Here is a 16,712-nt window from a genome sequence, read left to right as displayed (position 1 = left end):
AAAAATTAAGGATATTTGCTAAAAATAAAAATTGCAAGACCTAAACCAACAGAATTATTACTGACCTTAGGAAAAAGTTACTCTTTTGAGTGAAGGTTGACTTTGCTCTGTATATTCTTTTCCCTGTCGTTGGTGGAATTAGTCTCACTTGTGAACAGCTGTTGAAATAAGAAGTTCTACTGCTCAACTTGTGGTTATAACTGTTCTGTTTTCTTGAAAGTCCCAAGCAGATTTAAAAAGCATAACCAAAAACCTCCTGCTGGTAAAGGCATCAGAGGATAAAGCAAGCAGCTTACATGATAGAGGCTGCAAATGGAAAAGGTTATTAGGTTAACTAGAATATCCTTGAGTTTGGCCTACATGATAATTAACCAAATGCTTCTAAACTAGTGCCCTCATTGGAAGGAGTGGCCCTTGCTTTCCCTGTCTGCTGATTTGGTGGTTACTTGAGGGTCTTGCACCCAGGAATAGTGAGAGAAAGAACGAATGTGTGAAATCTGAACTCCAGCACACAGCACGTGGCCTTGTATTGCCTTGTTAAGCACAGGAGGTATGTCATAGCTGTTCTGCTTAGTTCAGCTAATCAAATGTTGTGTGGTGCGTTGTGTTGTACCACAGGCTCCATTGCATTTCCTTAAACTGTTCCACACAGTATGAAGCTGAACAGTTTACTTCTTGAAACAATCACATGAGGATTGACATGGTTTTGTGTCTTTCTATTTAATGATGATCTTTTTCTGAGTGACTACCTGATGAATGAGAGTAGCATCTCTTGGGTTGGCTGCCCCTAGCTGTATGCCCTCTCTTGCCCTGCTGAACAGGAGGCAGAGTTGCTCATCAGTCAGTCCTTAATCTACTGAGGTTTGCAGCCTGGTGTTAAAAGACAAGTCTGCATTAGTGCTAGCTTGCTTTAAATGCCATTCTGGGAATGTTAGTGCTATGTTGACTCATCATAGCTCTGATCAGTGTTCTGGGACTTGTGTTGCAGGGAAAAAAACCCCAGTATTTTGTTTAGCTTAGTCTGGTTATTTAGATGAGTAGCTTTAGCAGCTTCATGACTTGGAACTTAGAGAAGGGGCCTCTTTTTTGTGAAAGACTTCCAGCTTGGACGGATTTCACCTGCTCAGATAAGTTTCATTGTTCTGGCAGCTAGGTTTGCTGAAGGATCCTCATTGTGTTTCACTCACCAGTTTTAACACTGGCTGGACTTTGCAGGAGCAGGAGGGGCAGTGCCTGAACATGTCTTCTCACATCACTTTCCTCTGAAACATCGTCCTCTGTGAGCTGTGGGCCTCTGCAATGAGAGTGCAGGGACAATCTGTTCAGTACGGGTAGTGCTGTCTGTGTTGGCATCCAGTATAGAGCAGAGGGAGGAAATGATTGTGATTCAAATACCAGAGGGCTGAGGAACAGAGAGGAGGGAGAAGATGCTAGGCTGGGAGGCAGAGGGCTGAGCACTCGAGGGAAGGAAATACTGTTAGAACCAGAGACTGTTTGGGGAAAAAAAGGTAAAGAGGAAAAGAAGAGGAAGGGAACAGGACAAGGAAAAGTGTGAGGAGTTGATTTATAAGCAGTGAGCAGGAATGAGTAAGAAAAGGAGGTTCTGAGGATAGGAAAAATGCAGATAATTACTTGTTTGGTTTTAAAAAGTCTTGGGTGACTTGGGTCATTTGTCAGTTAAGGTACTGCTATTGGATCCTGCTGAGATTTCGTGGCAGATGCTCTCAGTGGAAGGTTCCTCTGTTTTTCCACAAATACTATTCTGCATCTCACTGGCTGTCTAGGTCTTGAATTAGTTAACCCTGAACAAGAATATTTTATCTGTATGTTTTGTCCCTATTTTACCAGCCGCTGCATCTTTGAAGAGAGATTTCCTCTGCCCTTCTCCAAATGCCTGTGATATTTCCAAGAGGAACCAGCTTTCTGTAAGTGGAGGTCTTTTCTATGACCGTAAAATTCAATTAGTTGAATGCATTAATAGGAATGTGGATGTGCAAAGAAGTCTGAACAATGTAAAAACTGAATGGTTTTAGCACATGCTATGGTTTTCATGGCTCATCACTGAGAATAATGATAGATGCTCAGGGGAAGCTCCTTTTTTTTTTGCTTTGGTCATTTGAAATGAATAGTGTACTTCCATTATAAGATTAGACAGTGATAATAAAAGCAGTACTTGTCTCTGTCAACATCTGTAAAAAACCAGTCTCTGGAGATTTCTGAACATTTTATTTAATGATGAGAACAGTAAATCTGTCCTGTGCAGTGGCTGGGTGAGCTGCCTTATATCAAAACATTATTAATTGACTTTTATACTTTACAGCCGTGTTTTGGGAATAAGTACTGGAAGGAAAGCCAAGAGCTCCACTCTGGATTGTAAAGACCATATTAGAAAAGAGTTAAGGGATGGAGGTATTTTTCTGGTTTAGAAACTTTGAGCAGGAGGGTGAGAGGGACGTGGGCTACCTACTTGGTTTGCAGTCTCAGAACTAGTTAATCATCACAGGAGTATGGCTGACCAGATCTGTGCAAATATCTAGGTGTATGAAGGTAGGCATCCAGTGAGACTTTTAATTTGCACTTAAATCTGTTATTAACATGGAATCATGGAAGTAATGGTTTACTGGCATTGCTGGAACTGTGTGTTTGCTTCTTCAGATGTGAATGCTGTGAAAACCAGTCTTCAAAGCTTCTCTTTTCCACAAATACTTATTTCTACACTCTGGATGCATTGTATCTGTAACTTATTTCTTTAAACATTGTGTTTTGTCTTCATTCTGAAACTCAGGATCAGCAATAGTCAGTAGCTACTGAGACAGCATTTGCAGTATGTGTAACAATATGAATAAAGGACTGTGCATGCTTATAATAAGGTCTGCTGTGACTTCAATGAAGAATTGAGAGAGTTTTCCCCCCAGTTTAGAAACATACTTTTTCAAGGAAATAAACAGCTTCACAAATAGCTGTACAATAGGAATTTGTGGGGTAAGTTGACCCTTAGATGTATTTTGCTGTCACAAGGAGACATTCCTCTGTGTGTCATAATGCAGGCCAGTCTCAGTTTAGTTGAGCCATGAGTTTTCTGCTGTATTTTGCCTTTTCTCCTGTAACTTGGAAAGCATACACAAGTTCTTAAAACCTTTAGGATACAGTGAAGTTTATTGAAAATGTCTGTAGTCTTAGATTACAATTGGTGGTTCTATGTTACAGGTAAGCAGTACCCTGCAAGACTGAAATCTTGTTTCTGGTCCTCCTTTTCTCTTCTCTACCAGCTCCTCTCTTGCAGGCCTTGTAGATGTCAATACCTGTTTTGTCCCTAACACATCTTGATTAGATCAATGGGGTGACATTTAGACAGCTTGAGACTATAGAGACATAAAATCAACATTATTTTGCAGTGCAAAAATACAAAAGTGTAGGAGAGTAGTTGTGTATTTTTCCACTGTAAAATCATTCTCAGAATTCCTGTGCTGCAGCACGTTTTAGGAGACAGTTCAGATGAATCATTGAATTCTCTGGAGTCGTGGCTGTTAAAAGTTAACACTGTATGTAGTACCATCATTATTTCCTTTCTGTGTGTGTTGTGATGTAGATATCTGTTGTTTGCCCAGCTTGTGGGAAAGTCTTCCCATTAGGACCCCATTGTGGTCTCTTGAAAATAATACAATGTTTATCTGATAAAAAAGCAATTCTTATATGATAAGATGAGCCTACTGAGGACATGCAGAATGCACTGAAGAAGGATTTTTCTCTTCTCTTCTCTCTTCTTCAGTCCTTAATTTTTGCCTTTTTGGAAGCCAGAAATATAATGCTGAGCTGAGGGGAGCAAAAGACAAGTAGGGCCAAAGTTTTGAGGGAGGGAGGTGAGTTAGAACCAGAGCTGGAGTTATGGGTATTGGGGTGGTAGAGAGAAAAGCGGTCCAGAAGCCTGTTTAGGTTTTTTTATTGGGGAGATTTTGGCTTGCTCCAAACCTTTGCAAGCCCTAGCCGCCCAAACAGCCTTGCTCCCTTCTCTGCTACAGTGTGAGAGGGAAGACAGACCTGAATGTGTAAGTGCTGGGAGCTGTGGTGGTAGTGGATTGACATTTTGCCTGCCTTACTTGAATTGAAACATCTGTGGTTGTGTACTCTGTTTTTGTTCCTACTTTTCACTAACAACTTTTACCCAATTGTGTTTTTGTTTGTGTGCTAAGTTTGGAAAGAATTGTGTGAATAAGTCTTTCTTTAACTAAATGAATAGTGAGTGTTCTTTTATAGTAAGTTTCACAAAGAGCGTTTGTTTGTGTTCTACTAAAAACAGACCTTTGTGTTCATCTGGTAATGGTAGATTAAAATCTTTCCTATTATTTGAATAACAACAATAATTGAACTGAACAGTTTGTGTGATGCTCATAGATGAAAACTGCATCCGAGTCACCTAGAGAGTAAAACTCCTCTTCTAAAAATCAGCATGAGTTTGCAGGCTACTTTAGGAGGGGGTTGGGCTGGATGAGCTTTAGAGGTACCTTCCAACCCCCACCATTCAGTGATTCTATGAGTGACTGAATAAAGAGCACTTGTTGAGTTCTTCGGAGTCCTGAGAGACTTTTCCTTTTGCTAAATTTTGATACATGATAACAGAAACTGCCTTGCATATAAAGAAACAGGAGAGGTGTCTTAAAAAGACTGTTATGACTCATGGATATTGGTGATTCTGTGTTTCAGTTAGTGTTACCTGAGAAACCAAATACTTGGTAAAGATATTTCAATTGCTGTGTGTTAAAGAACATGCAAATAAAGATATTTGAATGAGGATGTATTCATGGATGTGGGAACTGGAAGGTTTTTCTGTAACACATGTACAAATACCCATGTGAATTGACAGCCAATGAAAACCACTACTGTAAAGTTCATTTTGATAAGATTTTATCTTATCAGTCTCCTATTAATTTTTCAACCAATTAAGAAACTATGAAGTGGATCTGTATTAAATTTTCAGTGTTTACAGCAGTTTGTAGTATTTACAGAAGTTTAGTGTGGTAGGTTTATACCAAACCCTGACTCTTGCACCTCAAGTGCCTCCTCGGTGCTTAGCAGCATTTTAACATGTTATGAAAAATGAAAGCAGTTTCAGCATTGTATTATCACAGTCAAGTTTACAGTGATTCCAAGCATAACTGGATTTAATAAAACACCCTTTCTGTATGGATAATATTGAGTTTTAATCACTGTGAAATATTTTCATGTTTATAAAGATCTGCTGCCTGACAGTGTCTTTGAGATGACTGTCAAGGTATCTCCATAACTCTTTTCATGTGTGCACATTACAGGTTACTGTAGCTGTAGGGAATATATTTTAATTGGAGAACTCCCTTTAAATTTTTTATGGATAAAAATGTACCATACATTGTGTCCTCTTTAAAAATAACAAGTGCAACAAGATGTTAGGCTGAATTGGAAATGGGGACTTAGTTCACCTGGGCATAGAGTACGATATTTATGTTTAATGTGCTATAAAATGTACATAGACATTGCCTTTGTGGATAACACAAATATGAGAAGCAGTAAAAATATTTCAAGTGCAAGTTTTATAGCACAATTTTTGTATCAGCATTTTCACTGAGAGTGTGGGCATTCAGTGCCTGCAAGAGGAGGGCCTCAGAAAGCTTAAAAAAACGTGAGAGTGACTTGTGTTTAAAGTAGAAGATTTATAAATGAGGCTGGTGTTGCACTTCATTAGTTTGTTATTGCCTTATGGATTCATACTTTAATTTTATTTTCAACTCTCCTAAACATTGCCTTGAAGAGCATGCTGCAGGCTTTCAGGGTATTTTACCCCCTTTTCGGCTGTTTATTTTCCTTGATTAGATCTACAGGGCTTTCTTATGTCCTGAGTAACTTAAGAACTGTTACACCTTGTATTTTCCCAGCTTTTCTAGTTCTTTTGTGCAGACTATTGCTCTGTTTCTCTTTTTATTGAGGCCCTTAAGGGAGAGAGTGAAGATCTTTTAGATGATAGTGTCCTCAGAACTTGGCCACAGTGGAAACTATTACTGAGACAGTGTCAGTTAGAAAACCCTTATTATGAGATGAGCAGGTAGTCTGCTGTATGAAAGGTGCTTGAGCTCAAGGAGAGTCTGTGATGATTGTAGGTCACTATTTTCTTACAACTCTTTATACCAGCCTGCCTGAAACATGCAATCACAGCTTTTGCTTTCTCACAATAGTCCCTTTTTCATGAGTTCATTTTCTGTTAGGATGCCTGGACCTTGTTTACTTGCTCTTTCTAAACTCACTGGGAAGAACTGGGAGAAAAAAATATTCTTTTAATAGTGTCAGAAGTGCAGCATTATAAAAGCTGTTTTTCTAATGCTATCCAATTACTCAGTACTTAATGCAGGTATATTTAGATTGATAGAGAAATCTGTAGGCAACCATTTGGTATCTGCGCAGTGTTTTCTTCATTTTGTATAGTTACACAATTAATTGTGTGGCCATGCTGCAGAATGTCAAATCATAAATCCACTGTAGAAGATAGAAAGGACTATCTAGCATCTTTTACCCTGCAGTTTAGAAAAGATCAGTCTTGAAGTATTTCTGGTAAATAAGCAGATAAATTGAGAAATGGGTTTAACCTTCTATAAGAGCACTCCTGCCCAGAGATGACATTGGTTTAACTAAGTACACCATGACTTCATGTCATTTGCTGTCATTTGTACATATTGAACTCACTTCCCTCAAGGTACTTTAGCACAATCATTGAATCTGTTTTTCCTATGTCAATTTTTCCATGTTTAAGACTATCTTTGAATCTTTTTCAATTAATGAATTTAAATAATGGATTCAAGCCAAACAGTTATTTCTGTTCTGCTCCTCCCCCTTCACGTGGCATCCTCATGCACACATGAAATAGATGCTTAGGTTTATACAATGGAATGAATTTGCTTAGATTTGGGGGTTTTAACTTCTATCTGCAGAAGAAAAACCATTCTCCAGTGGCAAGTGGTTGCATGAAATATGCTTTTTAACTGGCACCCTGATGAGCTACCATCCCTGACACAGAACTCATGAACATACAACTTTTCATGCACTTTAACTGTTATTTTATTCAGGTGCATACTACCAGAGGTGTCCTTTTTACCAGTATAATTGAAAGATTTCTGAAAGAAGGAAGGATGTGACTGACTTGACGTGTACTTTCTTTCATAAGCTGCCATATTGGTTAATACCTATCTCAGATCTTCTTTTTGTGCAGATAAATTATTTCAAACTGTCTCCTCCATCTATCACCAGATTTGGGAATGCAGCTTTCCACAGTCCACCTGCACATTTTCAACCTGCACTCAAAACTTACAGGCAGAAGGAGGCACAAGTATGTGTGGTTTTCTTTGTTTCCTTTGCTGGTGTGCAGTGACCTTATCAGAAGTTTTTTTCTGAAAATGATCTTTGGCTTTTAACTGAACAAGGTGACTCCTTCCACTTCTACAGATTTCACTGTACAGCTGGAATAGTTCTGCTTCACTACTTTAACACGAAAAAGGATTCACTTATTAGCTTGATAATCACTGTTTCTGGAGTTAAGTCATACTTGGCATCTGGTGAAGTTTGTGGAAGACTGTTTTCTTGGTACAGAGACCATGGCAAATACATTGTATGTAATCTTCAAGAATATTATTTTCAGTAAGTGTCATATAGCAGATGGCTTTGAGACCTGCTTAGCTATCTGATTTTGTTAATCTTGCTTTGCTTGCTTGAGGCCTCAGAATTTAATTTCCCCACCTGCTGATAAATATAGGGTCATAGGAATTGCCTTACTGGGTCAGACCATCTGTTCTTTAATTAGGAGTAGTAACAGATGCTTGGGATGATGATGCAAAAAAATCTACAATAGGCAGTTATGACAATGATATACTCCAGGGTCTATCTCTCTTGGTTCCTGTTAGCTCAGCTTGTGTCATGAAACTCAGACATTTGTGTCTTTTCCAGCTCTTTGTTTTTAAACATTTTCTATTACAATGTAATGTTATCTTCTCTTCTCCCTTTTAATGCTGCTAATCTTTTGGCTTTGCAATCCTCTGTCCTTCAGCAATGCATTCCTTAGGTAGAGATATGAAGAACTATCTCTTTTTGTTGATGGTGAACGTGTCAGTTTTCAGTTTAGCTGAACACCTTCTCTTGCTCTTGTCATAGCAAAGGAAATTCATGTTCTGCCTTTGTTGTGCCATCTTCTGTCCTTGGGCGAGGGGGGTGGGAAATCTTCTCCCTGATCTTCGCCTTCATAGTGATATTTTTATGCTGCTTGTTATTCTTGGTTCCTGTCTCTGCAAAGCTTTCAAATAAACTGCAGTACAGTAACTGGATGATTCAAATTTCCCATTGTGACTCAGCTGAGAGAACACTGTTGATTTCTATGAGAGAGTCTTTCTCATGCCACTGAAGATGTATAATTCATGGAAAGTACCTTTAGAATTGTCACTTTTAATTGAGGAATGTATGCTTTCTTGTAATGATAAAGAAGGGTTTGCAAGGGGAACGTTGGCTAAACCCACAACAGTACTGAAGCAAAGCATTGCTCGGAGCAGAACGTGACACAGGACTACAAAGCTGGAGGAGAGTCCCTTTTTGGGGACAGGGAATCTGCTTCCCTTGGCAATCCTATATGCAAAATGAGAAGTGGCACTTTTTATTCTCACTACAACTACAGTGGTATTTAAAGTAAGGATTGATGAACTGAGAGGCAAACATTATTTGCTGATAGTAGCAACATTAACTCAAACAGCAGTTCCCAAACTAGGAGTTAATGGCAGCTGCAAATGGGCACACAACCTCAAACAAATTAGTTGGCTGTTTCTTGGTATCTAGTGCTGATCGAGTGCAACTGGTGTAGAAATCAGTTAAAGTAGATGAAGATTATAGTTTATCTCTGCAAAAAGGGTCTTAATTCTCTTCCTTCTTGCCGGTTTTGCAGGGGAATGCCTGCTTCTTAGTGGAGTATTGCTTGGATATTGCCAGCCTTTTTTAAATAACTTACGTTATTCTACATAGATGCTTAGAAAAGCCATTAAACCACATGGTGAGTGGAAGTTAGTAGGGAAGGAATCAATAGCATTTGAGTAAATGACTGTGAAAGCAAGTGAGAAAATTAACAGGAGAGACAGATTCTTCTTAGATACACCACTGAAAAGCAATGAAGTCTTCAACCCTGTCTTAACTAGCAAGAGAGTGCACTTCTTTTTCTAAACCAGCAGTCTTTGGTGTGTTGTGTTCAGGTTTCCAAGGAGATGAGAGATATTTTTGTGGAACCGTGAAACTGAGAAATCATGGGAAGAGGGATTTTAAAATGCAAGCCAAACACAAAATACAGTGGCAGGGGAGGACCTGCAATAGGCAGTATTTTACAGGCAGAACCTTGATGTCATATGACTGAAGTTTTTGTTTTCACCAGTGGTAGTGATCAGTGTTAAACTGAGAGCTATTTTAGGATCAGCAACAACATTCTTTTCATTTTTAACTGCTTGGAGGGGAGAGTAAGTGCCCAGTAATAGATGCTGTTTATTCCCACGTCTGTGAGAATTCTTTACTTGGGATCAAAAACTCTAAAATGTTACTAAGAAATTGAGTTTGTTTAAAAATGCTGGAGATCTGAATTTTTGAGATAGCTGTTTGGGTTGAGAGAGTTTAATGGATGAGAGATCTTCGAGACCGAGCAACTTGGGAATGTTTTGTGTCTAGCAAGTTAAGACCTAAGTAGATTCTATGAAGTGCTTAAGTCAACCTCTTCAGGAAACAGCAAATTTTCAGTTAATAACAGCATGTGTGTCACATGCCATTGTATTTTTCATGCAAAAAGCACTCAGGTGTAGGCTTATCCTTTGGAGTTCTGGTTAGTTGCAGCAAGTCCCAGAAAGCCGATGGAAGAGTGGGTCTAATTTTGCTAATTGTGAGCACATGCCATGTTTTGTGAGAGACTTGATGAATTAATAATCAAGAGATGGACCTCTATTGCTTGTGACATCACAGTTTTGTGTTACAGAATATTTTACTGCAGCATTGTTAATGTTGGATGAATGAGTTTAGAGCAGACTTCTCAACAAAAGGAGAGACTTGAGTAGCATCTGTGCTTACATAGCGCAAATTGCAGAGCTGCTATATGGCCTGTTTGTACTAGTCATACACTGCTGTAGACTTCTTGTGGTTCTGGCTGTTTTTCTGTTTCATCTGTTTATCTTAATTCTCTTGTATTTTCACTTTTGCGCTTAGGCTACCACTAAATGGACTGATAAAGCCACTAATCAGTGTGGTTAAAATGCTATTTGTGTACCTCTTGTATAGCTGGCAGGTTAAGCAGACAGGTAAGGCATGTAGCAGGAATTCATCAGATCATCATCTATGAAAACTTAGGAGGAGAGGGGTAAGTATAAATTAAAAGTGCTGACATATGGATTAGAATTTGAGCTGGAAGCCTGCAGGGACTGCAGTAGGGGACTCTAGGTAGAATTGGTAGGGAAAATATTAAAAAGGATTATTAAAAGATTAAATGGACATCAGGCTCCAGTTAATCTGAAAGTAGTAAAACAGCAATGTCTGTTGGAACTCAGTCTTCCTCACTACTACTTGTTTAGGGGAGGCAGCTGCCCATAGTGTTATTGGGTCCTCAGCTGTCATAGTTCTGCTTCTTATTTGCTTCATAGGTTGATGAGGGTTCACTTTTCATGCAGGCAGTCATGTGACTTAAAGATATGAAGAGCACAGGCTTGTTTTTTTTTAAAGTAAATATTTTTAGAACATAACTATATAAGAAAAACCAAAATTGAAAGCAGTGTCATACCTGCTTATATGTTTAAAACCTGTTCTGTAAATTGCTTTGAGTTGGCATATCTCTTTATGGTAATGTCATGTTGATTTTTACTATTAAGACTTAGGTTTTGTTTTACTGAATATTCTAGGAAGAAGAATTCACCAACACTTCATAACATGTCAAATCTTAATCTCATCCTATTGCCTGTTAAGATATTAGAACGTTGATGTCAGGAAGCAGGAAGACTTAATTTGTTTGCTTTAATGAAAATGTTTGTAATGTCACGTTTGATAACACTGTTCTTGGGAAAGCACAAAAAGCAGTGAATTGCAGAAGTTTTAAAGAGTGTGGAACAGTTAAAGGCTATTTTGTTGATGCAGAAAAAAGGATACCTTTTCCAGCTACCTCTTACTGTGGTTTTCACCTAAATGTACCGATTTAATGAAGTAGCAGGCTTCTGAACTGCAGAAATGGTGAATTTTGTCTTTACTTGAATTGTTATATGTTTGAGACCAAAATAATAGGAAAAAGCTGGAGTAATTTCTAAAAGAGATTGAAAATGCAGCAGTGTTGGGAAATAGTAGCAGTAAAATATTACTGAAGGCTACATTACCTAGTGTATAGAGGCAATTAAGTTATTTCTCATCAGTTGGCTTTATATGTGTAGAAATGGTGAAAATGTGTGTGGGAGAATTATATATAGGGGCCAACTGGTGAGAAGAATGTCTTTTCTGTTGGTTTTGGCACTGTAGTTCCCTAGTGCAGTGTGAGTTTGTCAGCACTTCCAGTTGTGCAGACATGCCTTCCCAACATCACTGTAGACAGCAAGAGAAGACTCTTGTATTTGGTGTTTTGGTTTGAAGGGTTTTTTTTCCTTCTTAGTAAATGAGGTTCCAGTGAAACCTCAAAGCTGAGAGGAATTTCAAACTGAAAATGAAATGATCATCTGTCAGGAGAGATTCATTGGCTGCTATTCAGTACCAAAAAACTGTGCAAAATGCTTGTGGCCAGCTAAATGAATATGAATGTGTTACCTTTTTTTTTTTTCCCCCCTCCTTGCATGCATAACAGAACATGCCTGAATCATTTTGATTTAGACATGATTGCATTTGCCCACTTTGTTTGATGTTTCTGACAGAAAATGCATGCTTTTTCTGAAAATCAATTTTATGCCAAAGGCCTAATTTGTTACACAGATGATGAGTTTCTTGTCTCTCCAGTTATCTCCCGTATAAAACTGACATCATGTTTCATTAAAGGTATGATTTGCTGCTGTGAACATACAGCTTGTTAAGTAATTTTGCCCTTGATGATCATGGTATCTCAAAGTGCACATATTTTGTCCAAAGAACTACTTTTTGACAAACTACTCCCTACGTTAAACTTAGTAATTAAATGGTAAGTAATTCTACTAAATGCTTTTATTTGCTATAAAATGTGTTAATGTAGAGATTTTGCAGGAAAAGTATCTTTCTTGAAGAACTGAGTATTTGTGTAGTAATTGTGTATGAGGGTAAAATTGGTCTAAAACAATACAACCGCTTTTCTGAGTGCATCTTTTGGTCGTGGTGTTTTTAGTCCACTTGACCATCTGTTCTAGAGGAAACTGAAGGTGGATTGCAGTATTACTTGCTGGGCTACAGCAAAATATTTTGGTGCCCACAGAGGGTGTATGTCAAGCTAATGGACAAGGGATAATGGACATAAGCTGGAATACAGGAGGTTGCACTTAAAACATCAGGAGAAACTTCTTTGGTGTTCAGGTGAGCACAGGCTGTCCAGGGAGGGTGTGGAGTCTCCCTCTCTTGAGGTTTTCAACACCCACATGGATATGTTCCTGTGTAACCTGATTGAGGTGAACCTACTTTAGCAGGGTGTTGGACTGGATGATCCCCATAAGTCTTCTCCAACCCTGACCATTCTGGTATTCTCTGATCTTGAATTTGACCCCAACTGTGGTGGCACAACATCTACATCTGCCTGTTTTTTCTTTCACATTCTGCTGGGGGCTTTCCATGAGTGAAGTCACTTAACTGGAACACAGAAAGTTCCATTTAAACACAAGTAAAAATGATTTTACTGTTGAGGTGAGGGAGCCCTGGCACAGGCTGCCCAGTGAACGGTGTGGAGGCTCCTTCCTTGGAGATCTTCAAGACTCGCCTGGACACGTTCCTGTGTGACCTGATCTAGGTGAACCTGCTTCTGCAGGGGGTTGGACTGGATGAGCTCTAAAGGTCCCTTCCAACCCCTACCATTCTGTGATTCTATGTATAGCATTACCTGTGCTATTTGCATTATTATTCAGTTTGTAAAATGAGTATCTTATGCATGTCTTTGGGATTAATTAAATGCTGTCCTCCCAGGAATCAATTCTCTTTAAGCCAAACCAGCAGAAGCACAATACTGTGCTGCATCCCAGAAAGGATGAGACATTTTTCTAACTGTTGCTTCTGTTGGCTGGCAAGTCAAGTCCATTTTATCAGTCACATTTAAGTCTGAGAGCTCTAAGCAGGAACCTCAGGACATAGTGGTGCTTAATGTATAGTAAATACTATTTGCTCTCTTTAAAGGGCTAAATAAAATGTGCATTTTAAGCTTTTAACGTGAATCTTTGTAAACATTTTATACAGCTATAAAACGAATCTTTTATGTGTGTTTTAAGAGGTTTGGTTAATAAAAGATATTTTTGTGGTGATGCTGTCACCCACAGATTTAAAGAAAGAAATGGCTACAGCTGAAAGCTGTTAAACAGTTCCCCTGTGGAGTGGTGTTAGGAAGAAAACAAAGAGTATTTTAGCAGTATAAACTTCTATCAGTTTTGGGAGGTGAAAGTAAGTTAATCGGTGACGCCAAATCCAGAAGGTGACTATGCTCAGATGATGACTGAGACATACTGACAGAGCTCTGAGAGCCTTGTAGTATTTCTCCACTAGTTTCAGCAATTTGTTTCCTGTGAAGATAATCAGCTGCTTATGACTTTTTACAGCTGTTTAACCTGCAAAGGGCTAAATTTAGCTGCTTTTTGATGTGCAGGAGGCATGTGATATATTACTCTTGTTCTTTCTTCTCATCTTTACAACAAAATTAAGGAAACATTTCACTGAGTCTTACTGAATTGCTCAAAACAAATATTTCCACAGTATTACTGAGCAAGGATTTTTTTTTCCCCTGAAACTTTCCCCTTGGCTATTTAGTGTTCACTCTTGTCCTGTTTATCATCAGTCCTCCAATATGGTGTCTGTCAGCTGCTAATACGAAAAGACAGTGGAGAAAACATCTCCCTTGTTCTACTCCTTTCTTTACCTGTGGACAAGTGTTAAGATCTATCTCTAGATTTCGGGCAGTTTCTTTTGAAAATGAACGAGACTGTTGTTCCTCTGTAAGGAAGTGACATCTTCATATTCTGTTTTTAGCTCAGTGTCATATTGTTGTAATGATTACTCACTGGTAGACCAGTAGGTTGCTTTGGGGAAGGTGTGCTTGTGGAACTTTTCAGTGCAGCTTCCTGACAGCACGTTTCAGGTTGTTGGGGCTTTTTTGTTGGCTTTTTTTCCCCCCACAGATGCCCAGAAGAATTTTCAGTGCTTTAAACTATAGATACTAGCAAACAAAATGCACTACTTCTGTCAAGTGGATAATCTCTATAATGGATGGCATGTGTTATGTCAAGGTGTTAAGGAAATTCATTCCACCAGATGCTCAGCTCTCTCCTAGCCTCCAGCTGCTGCTTCCCTTAAATTTCACATCCAAATTGCTTGGAAAGTATTTATGATAACAGGGAAGGTGCACTTTGGTGTGTTTTAGGCATCTTGGACTAAAAAAAGAATTTGATCTGAAGCCATTCTGAAATTAGATGATGACATTAGAAGAAAATAGTAACAATCATAAAGTCCATCAGTTTCTTTTGGATCTACTACAGAATTTCTCCTGACACATCTTATGGGATAATCCTCCTTCTAATATGATTCCTCTGTGTTATAAGAACAAATCTTAAAAAGCAATTACTGTCTTCAGGGTTGTGCATGTACACAAATTCTCTCTGGATCTTAGAGGACTCATTCTCATTGGTGATCGTGAGGAGTGGTGGAGTAAATGGTTGACTCTCTGAAGATATGTGGTTTAGTAATAAATTAAGTGATGGCTTTAATGATAACACTGCATAAGAAGTCCTGGTTCAGTAGTACCAGTGCTGTAACTTGTTTTTTTCCAGCAGTCATGCACAGTAAAATTCACAGCACAGTGGAAGAATGAAAAATGACAGTTGCTTGTTTCAGTGTAAGTGGCATAATAATCATGATCCATGTGAGAACTTTAATTGATCTTTATATACATAAGTATTAATAATTGTTCTGACATACTACTCAAATCAAGTTGACTATGAATGAAATTACTAAGGTTCTTAGGTGAATGCATGGTTTTATTTCTCATATCCTTCTCCCTGAAACAGCATTTCTGTAGAAGGCTGAATTTAAAGAAGCTTACAGATTTGGATGATTCTCCTTTTACTTCAGTATCTCCAATGTCTTTACAAAGCTGTGGTTTTTTAGTATCTATTTTGACTTACTAGAGAGGTTCTGAAATTAGTTTTGTGCATGTGATTTTATACATGATAAAACCTGACACCCTTTTTCCTCTTGGCAATCCCTTATTTGTCACTTTTTGTGGAGTTTTTGCCAGTACTGTAGTATTGCCAGCACTGTACTGGAATTGCTGTAGAACTATTGCTGCACAGTGGTGTTTAAGTCATCCTTGGCCAAAAAGTCCTTCTAGGTGTCCCATGAGCTACACCAGACATCTACTTGCATCTACATTGATATATCTGCAGAAGTATAGGTGTACATGTTCTATATTAGGTGTACATGTTCTATATTAGGTGTACATGTTCTATATTAGGTGTACATGTTCTATATTAGGTCTACATGTTCTATATTAGGTGTACATGTTCTATATTGTATAGCTGTAACATAAATGTCTTTTTTCTGAAGCTTCTTCAGACTGACATCTTCAATTAGCAAGCTCATTCCTCACCTGCCCAATCTTTTCCCAAGAGGTGCAGTATCTGTGTGTGTCAGATAAAATGTCAGTATCTGGTGTACTGGAAGATGGGAAATGACTGTGCCATGCTTTACAAGCATGTCTGCTCAGATGGGCAGCTGTAGTCAACTAAAAGGAGATTTTGTGGTAGACATTTTTGACAGTCTTCATAGTAGGTGGTGTTGATATCAGCTTTTAATGCTGCAGATGTATTTTTCAACATATCTTTCATGATGAGTTATTCTTAAAATGGCTTATCCTTGTTGAAAATACCGATATGTTTGGCAGTTCACAAGGCTAGAGGAGCATGCCAACATTTCACACTCCTGGCTTTTAAAAGTTGAAGAAGTAGGGAGTATTAGAAGTTTTGGTTACTTCAAAGAGTTAACTTCCTTGATTAAATGAATTTTATGGTTTGGAGATTCAGAGGCTGAAAATAGCTATACTTCAACACATCTAGCTAATTTTCTTTTCTGCTCTACTAATCACTCGTGGAGCTTCAACTATTAAACTGAATGTGTCTCATGTTGAGGTTCACATTGCTGTTCTTTTCCTGATGCATGTGGGTTTTCTTCAGTGTAGCTCATTGCATAGAAAAGCTTTGGAAGGCAGCTACAGACAGGGTGAATTACTTCATGTTGTTGTGAAAGTGAAGCTATATCTGCTAAATAAATAGCCACCCAGCTCATTTACCATTTTCTGCTGTGTGATAGCTATGTTGACTAGAACAGAGTAAGTATTCCTGGGTAAGTCTGCTGCTTTGCATGCACTTCTGCCCAGTTCTCTGTTACTGTGTCAATCTTGTGTGTCCTTTCCCATGGTTTTCTACATTTGTCTTTGAAACACTGCTTGTTTCTCAGCTTTCTGTGCTTCATCTCTTGCTGCCACTCAGTACTTTTGCAGG

At 38.5% G+C, this 16,712-nt stretch overlaps 1 protein-coding gene across 7 annotated transcripts in view; it reads left to right on the top strand.

The window, feature by feature from the left end:
* The window catches only part of SIPA1L1 (signal induced proliferation associated 1 like 1), a 195,462-nt gene that overhangs the window by 80,754 nt on the left and 97,996 nt on the right, over positions 1–16,712 (top strand). For 5 of the 7 annotated variants that reach the window (XM_061997560.1, XM_061997554.1, XM_061997555.1 and 2 more), the window contains one exon: positions 1,849–1,925. The exons of the other annotated variants lie outside the window; for them this stretch is intronic. The gene's annotated coding sequence lies outside the window, so the exon portion shown is untranslated. The remainder of the gene's footprint in view (positions 1–1,848; positions 1,926–16,712) is intronic. 7 annotated transcript variants of the gene reach the window in all.

This window comes from Colius striatus, chromosome 6 (genome assembly GCF_028858725.1).
Source record: "Colius striatus isolate bColStr4 chromosome 6, bColStr4.1.hap1, whole genome shotgun sequence".
In the NCBI taxonomy this organism is placed as follows: domain Eukaryota; kingdom Metazoa; phylum Chordata; class Aves; order Coliiformes; family Coliidae; genus Colius; species Colius striatus.
This window is presented reverse-complemented; position numbering and strand designations above follow the sequence as displayed.